Source organism: Protopterus annectens, chromosome 8.part0 (assembly GCF_019279795.1).
Source record: "Protopterus annectens isolate FY-2018-M chromosome 8.part0, PAN1.0, whole genome shotgun sequence".
Lineage (NCBI taxonomy): Eukaryota > Metazoa > Chordata > Ceratodontiformes > Protopteridae > Protopterus > Protopterus annectens.
In genome coordinates this window covers 372906545-372923598 of record NC_056741.1, presented here as the reverse complement: position 1 = coordinate 372923598, position 17054 = coordinate 372906545, and positions in this window count along the sequence as shown.

Genomic DNA, 17054 nt, shown 5'->3' with positions numbered 1-17054 from the left:
ATAAGATCTTTAAAAAAAATGTGAAGGTAGCACCACATAAGATGAAGTGATAGCAGGTAGACATAACTAATATTTTAAAAATATCACATATTTTAACATAAGAAGATTAAGTACAGGTAGGGAACGCATTATCAGAGTACCACAAAATTGTGATGAATATCAGGGAAATTCACATCCTGATTCATTACAATTTTTGACATGTGGTTATAGTGTATTCTTAAAGCATTTGCATATATTGCAGGGGGGTAAATTTCCCTTCAAGTTGGATAAAACTGTGGTGAAACTTTTTTAGTTTATTACTGGTATTTTTGTGTGGGGGAAATCTTAAAGAAAGTTCTCTCTCACACAGAGACACAGACGTAAGCCCTAAAATATGCGAGACTTTGTGGCTCCAATACTTGAGAGAACTGCTAACACTTTTAACCTATGGGTGAGTCTGGGCCAGTAATTCACATTCAGTAATTTAGTGGTTCAACTTGTAAGGTGGCCTGATCTACAATATGTAACCATTTTCTTTTCTGAAGCAACAGGCAATGGAGCAATGTTGGTCTTCCAGAGGTATAAAATTACATATTTATTTCATTTCTTTGTGTCATTGCTAATGTGCTCAGAGACAGGAAAATGAAAGACAACTGACAGTCTAGTTGAGGGATCAGTTGATTAACTCCAGAGTCCCTTGTTCTCTCAGTAGCGAGAAGAAAAGATAATTTACAGCTGAATTTAAGAAGTCTTAGCATTTACTACAGTCACCATATGGTCTTTACTGCTGTACTGAGACAACTGGGTGATGGGAAGGCTGTAGAATCTAAAATAACATAACATTTTGTAGTTTTGCTTGGTTCTAGATATCATTGTGTATGTGTGTGTGTGTGTGTGTGTGAGTGTGTGTGTGTGTGTGTGTGTGTGTGTGTGTGTGTGTGTGTGTGTGTGTGTGTGCACGTGTGTGTGTGTGTATCTGTCTATCTATCTATCTATCTATCTATATATATATGTATGTATATATATATATATATTTTTTTCTATGTATATATATGTATGTGTGTGTGTGTGTGTGTGTGTGTGTGTGTGTGTGTGTGTGTGTGTGTGTGTGTGTGTGTGTGTGCATATAAATATATAAATACATATATATATATATATATATACACATACATACATACATATTTATATATATATCTATAGATCTATATATATATATATATATATGTATATATATATATTTTTTTTTTTATACATATACACACACACACACACACACACACACACACACACACACACACACATATATATATATATATATATATATATATATATATATATATATATATATATATATATGGCTCTATTTCTAAATACCGTAATTCCAAAATTACCAAGACCAAAATACTGAGAGAAGAACGCAAAACTTGAAATGACAAACCCCATAAGTATTCCCGGGCAAGTAATCACACACCACCCAAGTATATTTACTACTTCCGGGATCACACTACAGTGTAGAAAGGTCATGCTGGACAAGTGTTACTTACCCTGGAATACTTATCCAGTTTGACATTTTACATTTCGTGATTCCCATCTCGATATTTTGGTCTTCGGTATTTTGGAATTACTGTATTTAGCAGTAGACCCATATAGATAAGTTTATATATTTATTTGCAAAATAAACAGTTGTATGGGATAACAAAATCTTTTTTGCATTTCATTTTCTAAGGCTGGGAAATTATTTATGCCCCTTATGATTATGAAGTCATCAACTAACTATGAGATGTTGAATGCAGGTAATTCACAGATGTGATTACTGATAGTCTATTCTCTGAGAGAAGTAAGTCACATCAATCCACCTGTCATTGTGCAGCATGTGTCAAATGGCCATGTCAGTGAATTTGTAAATAAATCCAGAAAATGTATACATACTGAGAGATGCACCGTTGTCAGCCTTGGTTAGGCTTTAACAAAGCCTGGTAGGACTGTGTGAAGGACATTGACCAGGCAGTAAAAAGAAATAACTAAATAAGGTAGTTCCATGGGCAGAAAATCCATGTGTATATAAATAATTTGTAGCCATGTCATAAAATTGGACACTAGGAAATACACTAATAAAATTTCACTGCCACAGGTAGATTCAACCCAGCAGCCTTGGCTCTTGCAAACAGTGTGGAGCAAGCAGCTAGTGGAGTGCTGCCACAATTTTGTATATGAGCTGCATTGCTGTTATCAGTTTAAGGTGTTACCATATGGATAACAGTTTTTTGATTTATTTTTTTCTTTTCATTATTTATCAGGGTCAACAGTGTAGACATTCAAAGTACTCTACTCCATGAAAAGCAGATTGAAGTTAATGCTTTGATCTAAATTAGGAAGCCATGGTCATTCACAATGAGACAGAATGAGAACTGGCCTGACACATAAACATCCAGGACATAAGCTTTGAAGTTACTTATATCAGAAACTGTCTACCCCTGAATAAACTGAAATATGTGCTTTATCAGATAGTTTATAAAAACTCTAATATTCAAGTTTACTGTCAGTTAGAGTTCAGAAAATATATTACTGTATAATTCAAACAGTGGATTATTTAACTTTTAATTGAAAGGCAATATTGGTAATGCACAAACACATCTGTTTCAACAAGTCTAAACTTTTATTGATGATTTTAGTCAATTTTATTTTTATTAGAAATCATTTGAGCCAGGCAAGACCTTGTCCATTTTTTCTGTTATTGCTAACATTTGCACTGTGTGATACACTAACTATAGCTATCAACTGCCTTCTCTATGTAGAGCACTAGAAATATGTGACAAGACAAACATCTTTCTGTTTTTCTGTAGCTAAAGGTGGAGTAGATGACTTGTTTTCAAATTCTGACGTGCATCTGAAACACAGACTTAAACACCTGTGTTGGAATCTCATTTTGATTCACACATTTGTGCCCAGAACCCCACGTGTGATTTAATTTTTGGGTTAGGGCTGCATTTGTATTTATTTATTGATGGGGATTGGTCAACTATCATCACTGTTGGACCAAACATCCACAGACTAATACAGCTTCACACCAAAGAAATTACTTGCAGAAATAATTAAATTCTTATACTGCAATAAATCACCTTGAGTACTTTTTATTTAAATATTAACTCAGTTTATTTCAAGGAGTTGGATAGTAAAAATTACTACTTTGCATTTTTGAGTGCCATTGCTTAGGAGGAATTTCCACTGATAAGCCAAACATTATACAGCACTTAGTCCTGTTGCCTTAATGTACTTGGCTCTGGGATACATTTCCAGGATGTGGTAACTTCTCTGCATAATTTCCATCTCCATTATTTTTACATGTGAACATTCATTGGTTTTCACTGGTTACTTTCCTCTTCTCAAAGATATGCCAATAGGTAAGGTGCTGATCCTCTATATCTCACAGATGAAGAAGTGTGGAGTATGTGTGTGTGTGTGTGTGTGTGTGTGTGTGTGTGTGTGTGTGTGTGTGTGTGGACTTCTGTGTGTGTCTCTACATCCATTTGACTATGTTTGCACAGTATAACTTCATGACAGCACATCCAGGACTCACTGTGTCTGACCACTGGAATTGGTCCTGGCTTACCAGTTACCATGAATCTGATAAAGTGGGCATCAGAAAACAAACGGCTTGACTTGTAAAATACATATGCATAATCACATTACAAAATATTTTATTTTACTGTAATTATGACACCAGCTACTTTCCTGGGATAGTAATTACTTACTAGACTGCTCATGATCAGATCAGAATATTGTCTGCTTCCTAGTGAAAGACAGCTCTCTGTAAAAATATGAAGAAGCCCACACTGAAAAGAATATAGTGAATGATAGAAGTTTTACTGAGAAGTAATCTCTTAGCAAATATATATACAAACTGAAATGAGATTCATATTATTCCAAATTGAACTGTTAAGAATTGCAAAAATGAAAAAGAAAGTTACAGTAAATATAAATAATAACCAGTAAACCAGACAGACTCCTGGCACAGAGGTTTTAGTCCTGCTTCATCAGCAGTGATTGTTGTTTCATGACATATTTCTCAGCTATCTGGATTTCCACAGAATGTCACGATTATTGCCTTATAGTCTTAGTCTGTTCCTCATAAAATGTTCAATTTTCTGACAAATCAACGAAGACTGAAGTCAGAAAATAATTGCAGACATTTGAGTTTCAGTCTTCATAAACTTCAGAAAACTCATGCTAATGCAAAACTTGCCATTATATTATATTTATGCGCAATATTTTAAAAAAAATGCCGCTGTTTTTGGCCCGTGCCCCACCCCCTATTTTTGTCTTTGTCCAGGTTTCTTATCTTAAGAGGCTGAGTGGTATGTCTCACGATGAGTCACAATGTCGGTGGAATGGGTCCAGGGGCAGGACTTATCACTGTGGTAACTTTCTTTCCTGGAAGGATGGATAAAGATTTTGTTGTTGGGAGATTTTCACTGATGTAGCTCTTTTGAGAGTAAATACATATACAGCAACTGATGCACTATTCCTTTCTTACCTCACTGTCTGATGGTCACACAGAGCTACCAAGGGTAAACATACCGATGTTTGGGAGATCATGTTTTCCAGATATAGAAAATGTAACCTCCACATGGCATACAGAGAGTTTCCCTGTAATGTGCTTCCCACAAACTGACACAAGAACAAAGAGACATGACCTTAATGTGAGGATGACATTAATCATTTTCAAACAAGAATGTGAGTTATGACAGAGAGTGTTAGGTGAAACAGATCTGCTTGCATGCAGAAATGCATAAAAAAATAAAAATGAAGGTCCCTATACCTGTGCTAAATAATTTTGAAAGTTAATAAATCAGACCTAACGCATGGCAATAAACTACATAATAGTCTCCTTTGTATCCAGAGACATCCTAAAAAGGCATATTTAAATTACATTACATTACATACATGACAGTGAAATGATAGCTATGAATCCTGAAATAGCAGATCAGCTCATAGTTTGTCATGTAAAATTTAGAAATGTCCCATAAAGCTAAGAAATATTTAAAAAAAAATGAAATATTCACCTTTTGAGTCACTCCTATGTCTCATACGTTGACCAGGTCTTTCATCGCTGTCTGAATGACCTCTCTTATTACCTTTACGTTCACCTTTAAATTTCCCCTTAAAAGGAGGGCCATTCTGCTGTTCATTGCTTCCAGACTCTTCAGAACTGTCGGAGTCATCAGGTTTTCCTCTACCAGCAGGTCTGCCTTTAGGTCTAGAGACATCAGAGCCCTCAGGTCGTTGGCCACCATTTTTATTTTTGTGACATTGTGTCACGACAACCACAGCCAGCACTAATGCTGCAAAAAGAATCAACTTCATGATTTGCTTTTCTTCTGTTGATTAGTTGCAGATCTGATTGAAAAGCTGTTCTGCCTTTCCTCACTTGATCCAAACAGTATTTATCACAGCTGTTCACTCCTAAATCAAAGTCTTGCCTCCACTCTTCTGATATAAATGAATTGTTGTACGAACAGTGTAATCTTACAATGATTATGATTATTTATTGTTCTTGTAATATAGTTTTACTTGATGAATTGGTCACACAATTAATCCTACATATCCCATAATTAGTCTTCTGTTCTTAAGCTGCTAAACCTATTTTGAAATACATGTATAACATAACAGACAAATGTATTCCTTTTTATTTGCTGTTGGAAAATATCATATAACTTTCTTAGTACTGAAGTTGAAAAGTACAATATTAATTTCTCATGTTCTACAAGCAATCATGGACATGTTCAATACCCTGCCATATATATTTCACCATGATTTTCTGCTTCATTTATAAACAATTTGTACTTAATTTTGCCTGCAAGTAAACTTTACTGCATGATGTAATTTTAACAATGGTATGGGGTATAAAAGATATTAAGGATTTATGCTTGGAAAGTAATAGTTCTGGACCTTCATGTGGATATTTCTTGGTTAACCCTTTGAGCAGCCATAAGCTGAACAGATTTTATAAGTTACGTTACTGCTTGTACAGCCTAAACAGATGTCACTCATTTGTTAATAACAGCAGATAATTTGTCTTAAGGCACGCAATGAGAGGGAATAGTGGGAGGTAAATTCTTGTGAAATAATCAAGGAGTGTCTCTTTTTACATTCCGAACTTGAATTTTTCATCTTTCCTTTTTCTTTTATTAGGTCAATTTCAGTCAAACAGCAGAAAAAATTATGTTTACTCGTATCTGTTTGAAACATCATAAATGTGGTTTTAAAAATAAATTTATCAATACAAAGGAGAGGAAGATAGCTGTTAGAATATTTTAAATCAAATTTAATGTACAGCTACTAATTTTGTTGTGTTATAGATTGATTGCTGTCTACATGCATAAACATTATCATTTCATCCACTGCATCAAATCATTTATTTATTTACTTGATTTTTTTCATTGATGCTTACTTATCTATTTTGAAGAAGTATGCATTCATTTTATTCATTCTTTTATTTTGATGCATTTGTTTTTGAATCAAATTTCTGTCTGTGCCAGCCACGCTCATCAGGGACCATGGGAACACAGTTCCAAGTCCATCCAAAAATGTCTTTTCACATGGTAAGATAACAATAGTGATATTTAGAGAAGAAACAACACAATATATATCAAAAGTAAGGTTGTACTCTCTGCAGTAAATCAATTAGCCATACTCTCAACTGCATGTGACTTGACAGTGTCGTGATTTTTCCTTAAATTTTTGGATCTCAAGTTCATAGGTTAATAGGTGGCTACTAAGCTATAAGTCAATGAGCCATTTTAAGCCTGCCAAACTTCCACCAGACTTACCAAAATATTACTGGTGTCATTACCTCAAGCAATTTTACAGTCCACTAAATTATAGACTGCACATTTTAATTTTTCACAGGCTGCCCCTCTTCGTTATGGTTATAGGTACCAAATCGGCAATAAATATGATAATTCCCATAGGTTCAAAGGAAGGCACTAGGCTAGCTGTCCTTGCAGGCCATTTTAAACCTCACCAATTTCCTTTTTTAATATAGTCAGAATAAGTTGGTCTTACCCATCCTATAATTAATAATTATATATTCCTCATAATTAGAATAACTGGGATTATTCCATAAGTAATTTGAGGAGGCAGATACATGGGATAAAGCATTTAGGAGATGCCGCTATCCATTAGTAGTATGCGGGCAGTTCTGGCTTAAATTTTCTGTTTCCCATCCATAAATGTAAGTTGTGGAGGGATGAACTTTGTTTTATGTGAATGGGGTGTTGGTTCTATAGCAGTGGTATCCTGGCCCAAGTTACATTTGAATAGTGCAAGGGATTAGCTTTGCTTCACATGAATGGGAAGCGTGTTCTGGAGATGTGATGGTCTTTGAGACATGTGACTCTTCCTCCAACATGTCCTCTTTATGTCACAGGTGAGGTTTACGGCTTTAGTCTGAGCATTTCTGACTCTGTATTGCAGATGTGCAGCAGATGCATCAGTGTGGGATCAGGGGATGCCTTGTAGGCTAAACATACACTGCCAGCAGCAGTCTGTAGCAGAGTGAGTACAAGGATGGACTTGTTGATTACTCCCTGTATTCTTTTTAGTGAGGAACACCTGTGGTTTCACAAGCTGTTTGAAATGCCTGGTCGGGACATGCTGAAGGGTGCATAGTAATCTGTGACTTGTTTAATGAGAGTCAAGTGCAGAGGAACAATGCCCTACTTGGACTTGGATGCCATGCCCTTACTTATACGTTGCCCAAAGTTGATTTTCTTTCACCACAGTAGAAACGTCAACATACATTTCTTTATCCCTGACCAGTGGGTCTGCTTTTAGAAATGTATTATTAATGTGGTAATTTCCAGATGTGGTTGTCTTTCCAAGGGGTACTATTATGATTACACTGAAAAAGAAATACCCAAACTGGATACACACAAAGCAGAGGATGGAGATGGAATTAGAAATAATGAGCAAAAGACACTTTGTACGAATTTGCATAACAATTATATCTGCTATTTACTAAAGCATTGAAATATGAGGAGATTCCTCATGATTGGAGACATGCACTTTCTAAAACTGCATTTAAGAAAAAGGCAGTATGGCAAATATAGGATCATACAGACCAATAAGCTTACTTCTGTGTTGCAAAAAAAAAAAAAAAAACAATGGAAAAGGTTATATTGGATAAAATATTGCCAGAAATGGAAGGTTTGGACTTGAAACCATATATCAACATGTATATGTTGAAAATAGATGGGTAACCACCTGTAACATGATATCCTATAAAAACATAGTAACAGCTATGAATGAAAAATGTAATTTATATAAATGTAACTTCAGGATATGATAAAGGTCACAAAGAAAACACTACTCAACAAATTAGACCAACTAGGCATTGATATGTTCTTGATAAGATGGATAGCTGCATTGCTTACAAAGAGGAGAGGTGAAATTCGAGGTTACCAGCAGGGTGTTCCACAGGGCTCTGTCCTAGACCCATATTTGTTTAGATTGTATCTTTCAGATTTAATTGTTTTCAGCTAGGATTTTCTACTGTCTGTATGCAGATAACGTGGAATCAGATAAACGAATTAGATATGTTAGGTAGGGCATTCCTGCAAAGAACTTGACTAAATTTATCACTGGCCACAGGAAAAATGCTAATAAATACATCAAAAGCTATACATAGCATATTTGGGGGACATAAATCGAAATGTGAAAATTTAATTCAGCATGCAGTGAATCAGTGAATGAAACTGTAGATTCACTTAAGGACCCAGTTATATGGATAGATCCAGCTTAAGTTTTTCTAATCATATCAACAAATTGTTTCATGATAGTTATAGAACTGCAGGCTGTATGAAAAGATTTGCAAAGTCTAGGAAATCAGCAACTGATTGTAAGTTACAAGTTATTATGAAAGACTAAAATATTGGAACGTGTATATTTTCTCGTATAGATATTTAAGATAAGACATTATTCAGGTATTTAGAGCATTTAGAGACAGCTATTTTGGGGAATGTTTGGAGTTATCAAAAGGTAGTAGAGAATCATCAGACAATCTATATATAAGATGCTATGCAAATGAGAACTTGTTCTTTGATAGAGTCACTGATACATTGAATAGACTGTCAAATTACATTAAAACAAACACTAGTTAAGATATTTTTAGGAATAGCCTGGACACTTATTATGGGAATAACTGTTTTGGTATATTGGCAGTCTGTAAGGGCATTGTTGTCCATGTTTGATATATTTGTATGTATTATGTATTATTTCCATTGAGTTGCAGTCCATTGCTCTGGTACTAGATGTTTGTTAGTGCCTGGCTGACTTGAAGGTTATCTTTGTCTTTAGGGGATTCAATGACCACACCTAATTTACAGTCATCTGTAGACTTGGTCAGCCAGAGGCCCATATTTGCCTTGACTTCAAAGAAGGAAACAAAAAGGAGCAGTCCCAACACTGATTCCTGCAATACTCTCCTGGTGATTATGCTGTTTGTGGAAGTGGAGTTTTTTATCCTAACTTTTTGTGTCTCATCAGTGAGCCAGCTGGCTATCCATTGGGTAATATATCTTATTAGTTTGCTGAATGTTATGATCAGCGATCACCCTTTGTTGTACCAACAAAAACGAAACAGTAGTAGAACAAAGCAAAGCAGGCAAGTCCAAATACTCAGGAACAAAAAATCAGATCGTGAACGTATTTTAATAAAAACGTTTTCGCTCCTGGCCAAAGCAGGAGCTTCTTCAGACAAAGAGACAAAAAGCGCCAAATCACTTTTAAACGAACCCATTCATGATGTCATATCCTTAGCAACAATCAGATTAAAAACAATAAATTTACATTTTCAAAAGTGGATTAATTTAAGTAAATACATACTTTTACATCATTACTCAATCTCACTTAAACAAGGTGGATAAGAAAAACATTTCCACCAAGATGATACTTTATAAGATCCTGATACCACATCACAGGCATGCATCTGAATACAAACCAGGCAGAAATTCAAAGTAAAACTTACTTTTTAACTACAAGTGCCTAAAAAGGTTTAAAAATTAAAACAAGTGAGGTAACTAAACCTCTAACATTATGAATTTTATCTAGTATACCCCAAATGTATATTCAAACAATTTCTATATGTAAAACTATATGTCATATACTCAAACAAGTTACATATGCAGGCAGTAACCATAAAGGGTTAAAGAATTAAAATTGTCCCTAAACAACCTTATACAACAGGTTCCCCAACCGGAAACTTTTTGTTTATCTAGGTGCCAAACATAATAAGGTTACCTTTAGGTCTAGCACCCAATGCTAATTTCTGAGGTAACTTTTATATTTTAAAATGACAGAAATGTTACACATTTCATTAAGACCAGGTGGGGAAAAGGCATTTAATAATAGCTGCCATTCTAGTTCCTTTAGTTCAAGTAGAAGCGTTTGAGGACTCCCTCTGACCCCAACCTTCACTACGTCGATCCCCATAAATGAAAAACTGTGTCCCATATTGTCTAGGACATGTTTGGAAAGGGCGTTGTCAGTTTTTTTATTTTTTATGGCATAATTATGTTGGTAAACACGGTCTCGCAATCTGCGGTCCATTTTACCAACATAAAATGCCGAACAACAATTACAAAATGCAATGTAAATTATTGATCTAGAGTCACAAAAAATCCTATGCCTGATGTAATATTTTTCACCTCTTATCATAAAAGAGTTCCCTGTTTTTAATAATCTACACCAGTTACAGAACCCGCAGGGAAAAGTTCCGATTTGCCTAGACAGGGCAGGGTATAAATCTCCTGTTTGTAAAAATTCTTTCAGGTTTTTACCCCTCTTAAAAACAAAACCAGGGGAGACACCCAAGATTTCAAGTAAATGGGCATTGTTTACAATAAACTCCCAGTTTTTCTTAACAATGGAGCACATACTGAAGATGTGTTTGTTATGTGTAAGAAATGCAGATAAAAAACACAAGTGAACCAAACACCACGACTAATCCAGTTCTATTTCCACAAAGGCAAACTCAGTCCAAGATGAAATAACTTCTTCTTTATTCCATAAAATATAAACTGTGAAATGAGCGCTTTCACGTATCTAAGATACGCTTCATCAGATTTCAATATACAATGTAGCAGCTCAGTTTTTATAGTGTAGGCATTCATCTAATTAATACAATTATATTACTAATTAAGAACAGCTGTCTCTCTTAAGCAGCGTAACTAACTCTTAAAGTTACAATAACCCTATATTCAGTTTAATGTATCATAATCTACTTAACAATGTTTTATAAAATTATATATAGCATATATTCAAAAATATATATTACACATTTGTTTAAAATGCAAAATGCAAAACGCTTATATGAATACACATCTAAATAAACAAAAAAACAAAAAGAAATAGGCAAAAACATAGATATAAGTAGCATTGTCTAGCTATGTACATATACATTAATACCTCTCAAGTCACCTTCCTTCATATCTACAGTTATTTAAGTTAACATAGATAATTGAGTATGTTATATATTCGTTTAAAATTATATTTGTGTTTTTATCTATATACTCATTTTTATTTAGGTTTCTTTCTAAATGTTTTTAGATATACATGGTTTTTGGTGTTTATGAATTGATTTGTATATGTTATATAGTGATAAATATATGTGTATAAGATAGGCACGATGCACTTTATGTATTTATGTTAAGGTATCTATGCTAAGTTGTTCATATATTTATGTGCTGCTCAATATTTATTGAAATGTTGATTTGAGTTATATAAGCTATATAGGGATGAATGTATGTTTACAAGTTAGGCACGATGCACTTTAGGTGTTTATGCCAAGTTGTTTACATATTTATGTGCTGCTTAATTAAATCATATCCACAAGAAGGCTAATATAATTCGCCATATAAGTTAGCCAGAGATGAATGTATGCACGATGCACTTTATTAGTCTGATTATATGGATATATGGCCGTAGGCACATTTTTGTATGTATACATATAATACATATTCCATATCTGACTGTTATACATTCAGATCTATAGGTATATGTATACTTTAGTTTCTATACACGTTTATTTATGCTATATGTATATTTTTACGTATTCGTTGATGTTTACTGATATATTATTATTATCCCTATTTTTATTTCATTGTAAATGATAATTAACAAATAAATATATCTGATTATATATAATATGAGAGAATCGGATAGAAGGAGGAGGTAGCCGATGAGATATATAATACTGGATAACTGTAGATATGAAGGAAGGTGACTTGAGAGGTATTAATGTATATGTACATAGCTAGACAATGCTACTTATTTCTATGTTTTTGCCTATTTCTTTTTGTTTTTTTGTTTTTTTGTTTATTTAGATGTGTATTCATATAAGCGTTTTGCATTTTGCATTTTAAACAAATGTGTAATATATATTTTTGAATATATGCTATATATAATTTTATAAAACATTGTTAAGTAGATTATGATACATTAAACTGAATATAGGGTTATTGTAACTTTAAGAGTTAGTTACGCTGCTTAAGAGAGACAGCTGTTCTTAATTAGTAATATAATTGTATTAATTAGATGAATGCCTACACTATAAAAACTGAGCTGCTACATTGTATATTGAAATCTGATGAAGCGTATCTTAGATACGTGAAAGCGCTCATTTCACAGTTTATATTTTATGGAATAAAGAAGAAGTTATTTCATCTTGGACTGAGTTTGCCTTTGTGGAAATAGAACTGGATTAGTCGTGGTGTTTGGTTCACTTGTGTTTTTTATCTGCATTTCTTGGTTCGTGACAAGTGTTCCGGATTCAGGTGAACGTTTTTTTGTGTTTCTTTCTTTATGTGTAAGAACAAACCTGCTCTTGAAATCATGGGGTGAAAGCACTGGAACCTGGTCGATGGTATTATGTTCAACCAAAAGGTTGTCGACATCATTCATATTTGATGCTAACTCCAATTCCACAGTCATTTGAGGGTTATACCGGGTGCAACCCTGTAATAATGGTTGGTAAAACCCTGAAGTTCTTTTAAAAGTGACCTCATCAATTAGGTTGTCTAAAAGTTCCATAGGGTATCCTCTGTTTTGGAACATATTTTTAAGGGTACCACACTCCTCTTCAAAGTCCATGAGGGTGCTACACATACGTGTAGCTCTCACTAGTTGGCCTTTGAAGATGGACTTCTTTTGTTTCCAAGGGTGGTTACTGGTGAAATGGAGGAAAGCATTGCAATAAGTATTCTTCCTAAAGATCTTAGAGAGGAAGCAGTTGTTTTGAACATCTTTGACAAGTTTAACATCTAAATACTCAGTCTCACTAGTTGAAAAGTGGTGAGTAAATGTCAAAAATGTACATGATTCATTCATGTGCTTCATTAAGTTGGTGACAGTATCCAAGTTCCTCGATAAGGACAAATACATCGTCCAAGAACCGGGTATAAAATTTGGAAGCCTCTTTAAATTGTGGATGTTCAAACAAGAAAGTCTTTTCCCAATAGGCAACCACAAGGTTCGCCACACTGCCTCCACATGGCGAACCCATGGCTATACCCCTTTTCTGTAGGTAATGTTGGTTATTAAAGATGAAGAAATTAGATGATAGAATAATATCGAGGAGAGTGGTGACCACCTCAATCTCCTCTTTTGGTGCCTTCAAGTCCACCAACATGAGTTCCACCCATTCTACAGCTTCAAGGTGTGGTATGGAAGTGTATAAATCCACCACATCGATGGTTAAGAAGTTGTAGGAAGGGCTGAACAGAATATTGTTGATAGACTTTAAGAAGGACCACGAATCTTTACAAATCTGAGGGAGTGTTTTAAGATATTTACCTAAGATGTGGTCAACCACCTTAGCACATGGGTGAGTGATACATCTCCCATCCACTAGAGCCCGCATGGGTGGATCCTCTAGATTTTTGTGAATTTTGGGGATCCCAAACATGGTTGGAACTCTAGGGAAGGAGATGTTGATGAAATTAAATGTATCAGTGTCGATCTTCCCTTCAATCAACAGGTCTCTAAAGTAACCCTTAATTCTGTTGTACTGACATGTTGTCTCATTCACAGAAAAACTTTCATAAGCTGGAGAGTCAAGAATTTTAAGCATTCTTGAAGTGTAATCATTCTTATCCAGGATGACCAAACCCCCACCCTTATCTGGTTTGATCACTCTAATAGGTAAGTTACACAGGTTTTTCAAACAGGATCTCTGTTCTGGTGTAATGTTACTGTTAGAATCAAACCATCCAATGTTCTTAAACAAGTGTCTGAAATCGAGTTCACAAGCATACTCAAAGGTTTGCAAAGTAGGATGAAGAGGGGGGTTAAAAACACTTAACAATTTAAAAGGAGGTTTTTGATTATTTACATCACCATTAAACAGTACTTTAAGGTTTAAACCTCGTACAAAACATTTAAGGTCCATGAGAAGTTTAGGTAAACTCATCCTCTGATCAGGGACAAACGATAGCCCGAAAGCCAAGAGTTCAATCAGATCTTGTTCGATGTTAATGTCAGAAAAATTATAAACAAAAAAGTCTCCTTTAATGTTAGTCAAAATTACAGGTTTCTGAGATAAAGGGGCAACTTCAGAATTAAAGTTAGCCTCATTTAAACTTTGTTCGGGTTTCTCTGCCGTTGAAAGTTCTTCCGCCCTAAAAAAGGTTTTGTCTGACTTTTATAATTAGGGCGATATCCCTGATTGTTGTAAAAAGTTTTAATTCTATTACTTCTCCTTGGTTGGTAAGAGGATGGACCCTCGTCTCCATCATCAATTTCGTATTCATTTTCATCCAAGGTGTTTAATGGGGGGGCCCCATCACTGTTGTTAAGGTCTTTATTGTGATTTTCAGCCTGGTTTTTAGGTCCAGTAATATTTTTGGGCCCATTAAGGTTTTTAACCAAGTTAGGATAAGCAGTCTCTTTAACATAAGCTTGTCGATCTCTCACAAGTTTTTTATTTTTATTGTTTTTCAGTTTAGCAAGTAAACCATCGATACTTTCAAAAATCCGATGGTAATCATATTTGTACCGAAGGAAGTTGACATCAGTTTTAATCAGTTCATTAAGGGTGTTAGTTTCTGTTAATAAGGCATCAATTTGTTTTCCATAATATTTCACCATAACCTCTAACAATTCCAGCCTTTGTTTATTAAAAAGGTTGGAAAGTTCGCCCATAAACAAAAATAAGCTAGTGGGGGCAAAAGAGCTCCTTAAACCTTTAGGTACCAATTTTTCCTTTAAACACTGTTTAAAATATGAAACTTCTAGTTGAAGTTTCTTTATCTTTAGCATTTTTGTGTCCAAAAGTTTTAAATTAGCAGCAATATTGCTTTCAAGGTTACCTGTAGTGTCCGATCCAGTAGTCGGCGAGTTCATAGAAGGTGGAGAGCCAAACTCGAAGGCTTCAGTATTCTTCACCCATTGCCCAAAAATGGGCTCGCCAATAAACTCCGGATGGCTATTCAAAGCGTAAACACTAATGTTCCCACCATTCGGTGCGATATTATCAGTGCTCAGAGCAGTTCCAGAAGCACCATGTCGGTTATTAACATGTTCCTGCCTCGATAAGTGGGGCAACCCAGTGTCCGCAGACATTCCATTGATGTTTGAGGTCTCAGTGGCATTAGACAAACGTGGTACCTGTCCTGGTTGTAGTGAAATAAACGAACCACTCTCCGGTCTCGTATTGCTGCTACTCGGTTGCCTAAGAGTAGCGTTCAGTGTCGTGGGCGCTCGGTTGGACTCCAAACTGTCCAACCGTGAATTAAGGAGGTCCAAACGCTGTGTCAATGTTAACAGCAAGATCTCAAAGTTGTTTGAGTCGCATAAAGGTGGAACATCAAGTTGCGTAGTGTTCCCAGACTCAAAAAGCACAGGAGTTTTCGGACTAGCCATGCTCCAAACAGACAAACTAATGGCAGCCAACAAAAACGAAACAGCAGTAGAACAAAGCAAAGCAGGCAAGTCCAAATACTCAGGAACAAAAAATCAGATCGTGAACGTATTTTAATAAAAACGTTTTCGCTCCTGGCCAAAGCAGGAGCTTCTTCAGACTAAGAGACAAAAAGCGCCAAATCACTTTTAAATGAACCCATTCATGATGTCATATCCTTAGCAACAATCAGATTAAAAACAATAAATTTACATTTTCAAAAGTGGATTAATTTAAGTAAATACATACTTTTACATCATTACTCAATCTCACTTAAACAAGGTGGATAAGAAAAACATTTCCACCAAGATGATACTTTATAAGATCCTGATACCACATCACAGGCATACATCTAAATACAAACCAGACAAAAATTCAAAGTAAAACAACATTTTTACCTACAGGTGCCTAAAAAGTTTTAAAAAATTAAAACAAATGAGATAACTAAGCCTCTAACATTATGAAGTTTTATCTAATATACCCCAAATGTATATTCAAACAATTTCTATATGTAAAACTATATGTCATATACTCAAACAAGTTACATATGCAGGCAGTAACCATAAAGGGTTAAAGAATTAAAATTGTCCCTAACAATTTTAATTCTTTAACCCTTTATGGTTACTGCCTGCATATGTAACTTGTTTGAGTATATGACATATAGTTTTACATATAGAAATTGTTTGAATATACATTTGGGGTATATTAGATAAAACTTCATAATGTTAGAGGCTTAGTTATCTCATTTGTTTTAATTTTTTAAAACTTTTTAGGCACCTGTAGGTAAAAATGTTGTTTTACTTTGAATTTTTGTCTGGTTTGTATTTAGATGTATGCCTGTGATGTGGTATCAGGATCTTATAAAGTATCATCTTGGTGGAAATGTTTTTCTTATCCACCTTGTTTAAGTGAGATTGAGTAATGATGTAAAAGTATGTATTTACTTAAATTAATCCACTTTTGAAAATGTAAATTTATTGTTTTTAATCTGATTGTTGCTAAGGATATGACATCATGAATGGGTTCGTTTAAAAGTGATTCGGCGCTTTTTGTCTCTTTGTCTGAAGAAGCTCCTGCTTTGGCCAGGAGCGAAAACGTTTTTATTAAAATACGTTCACGA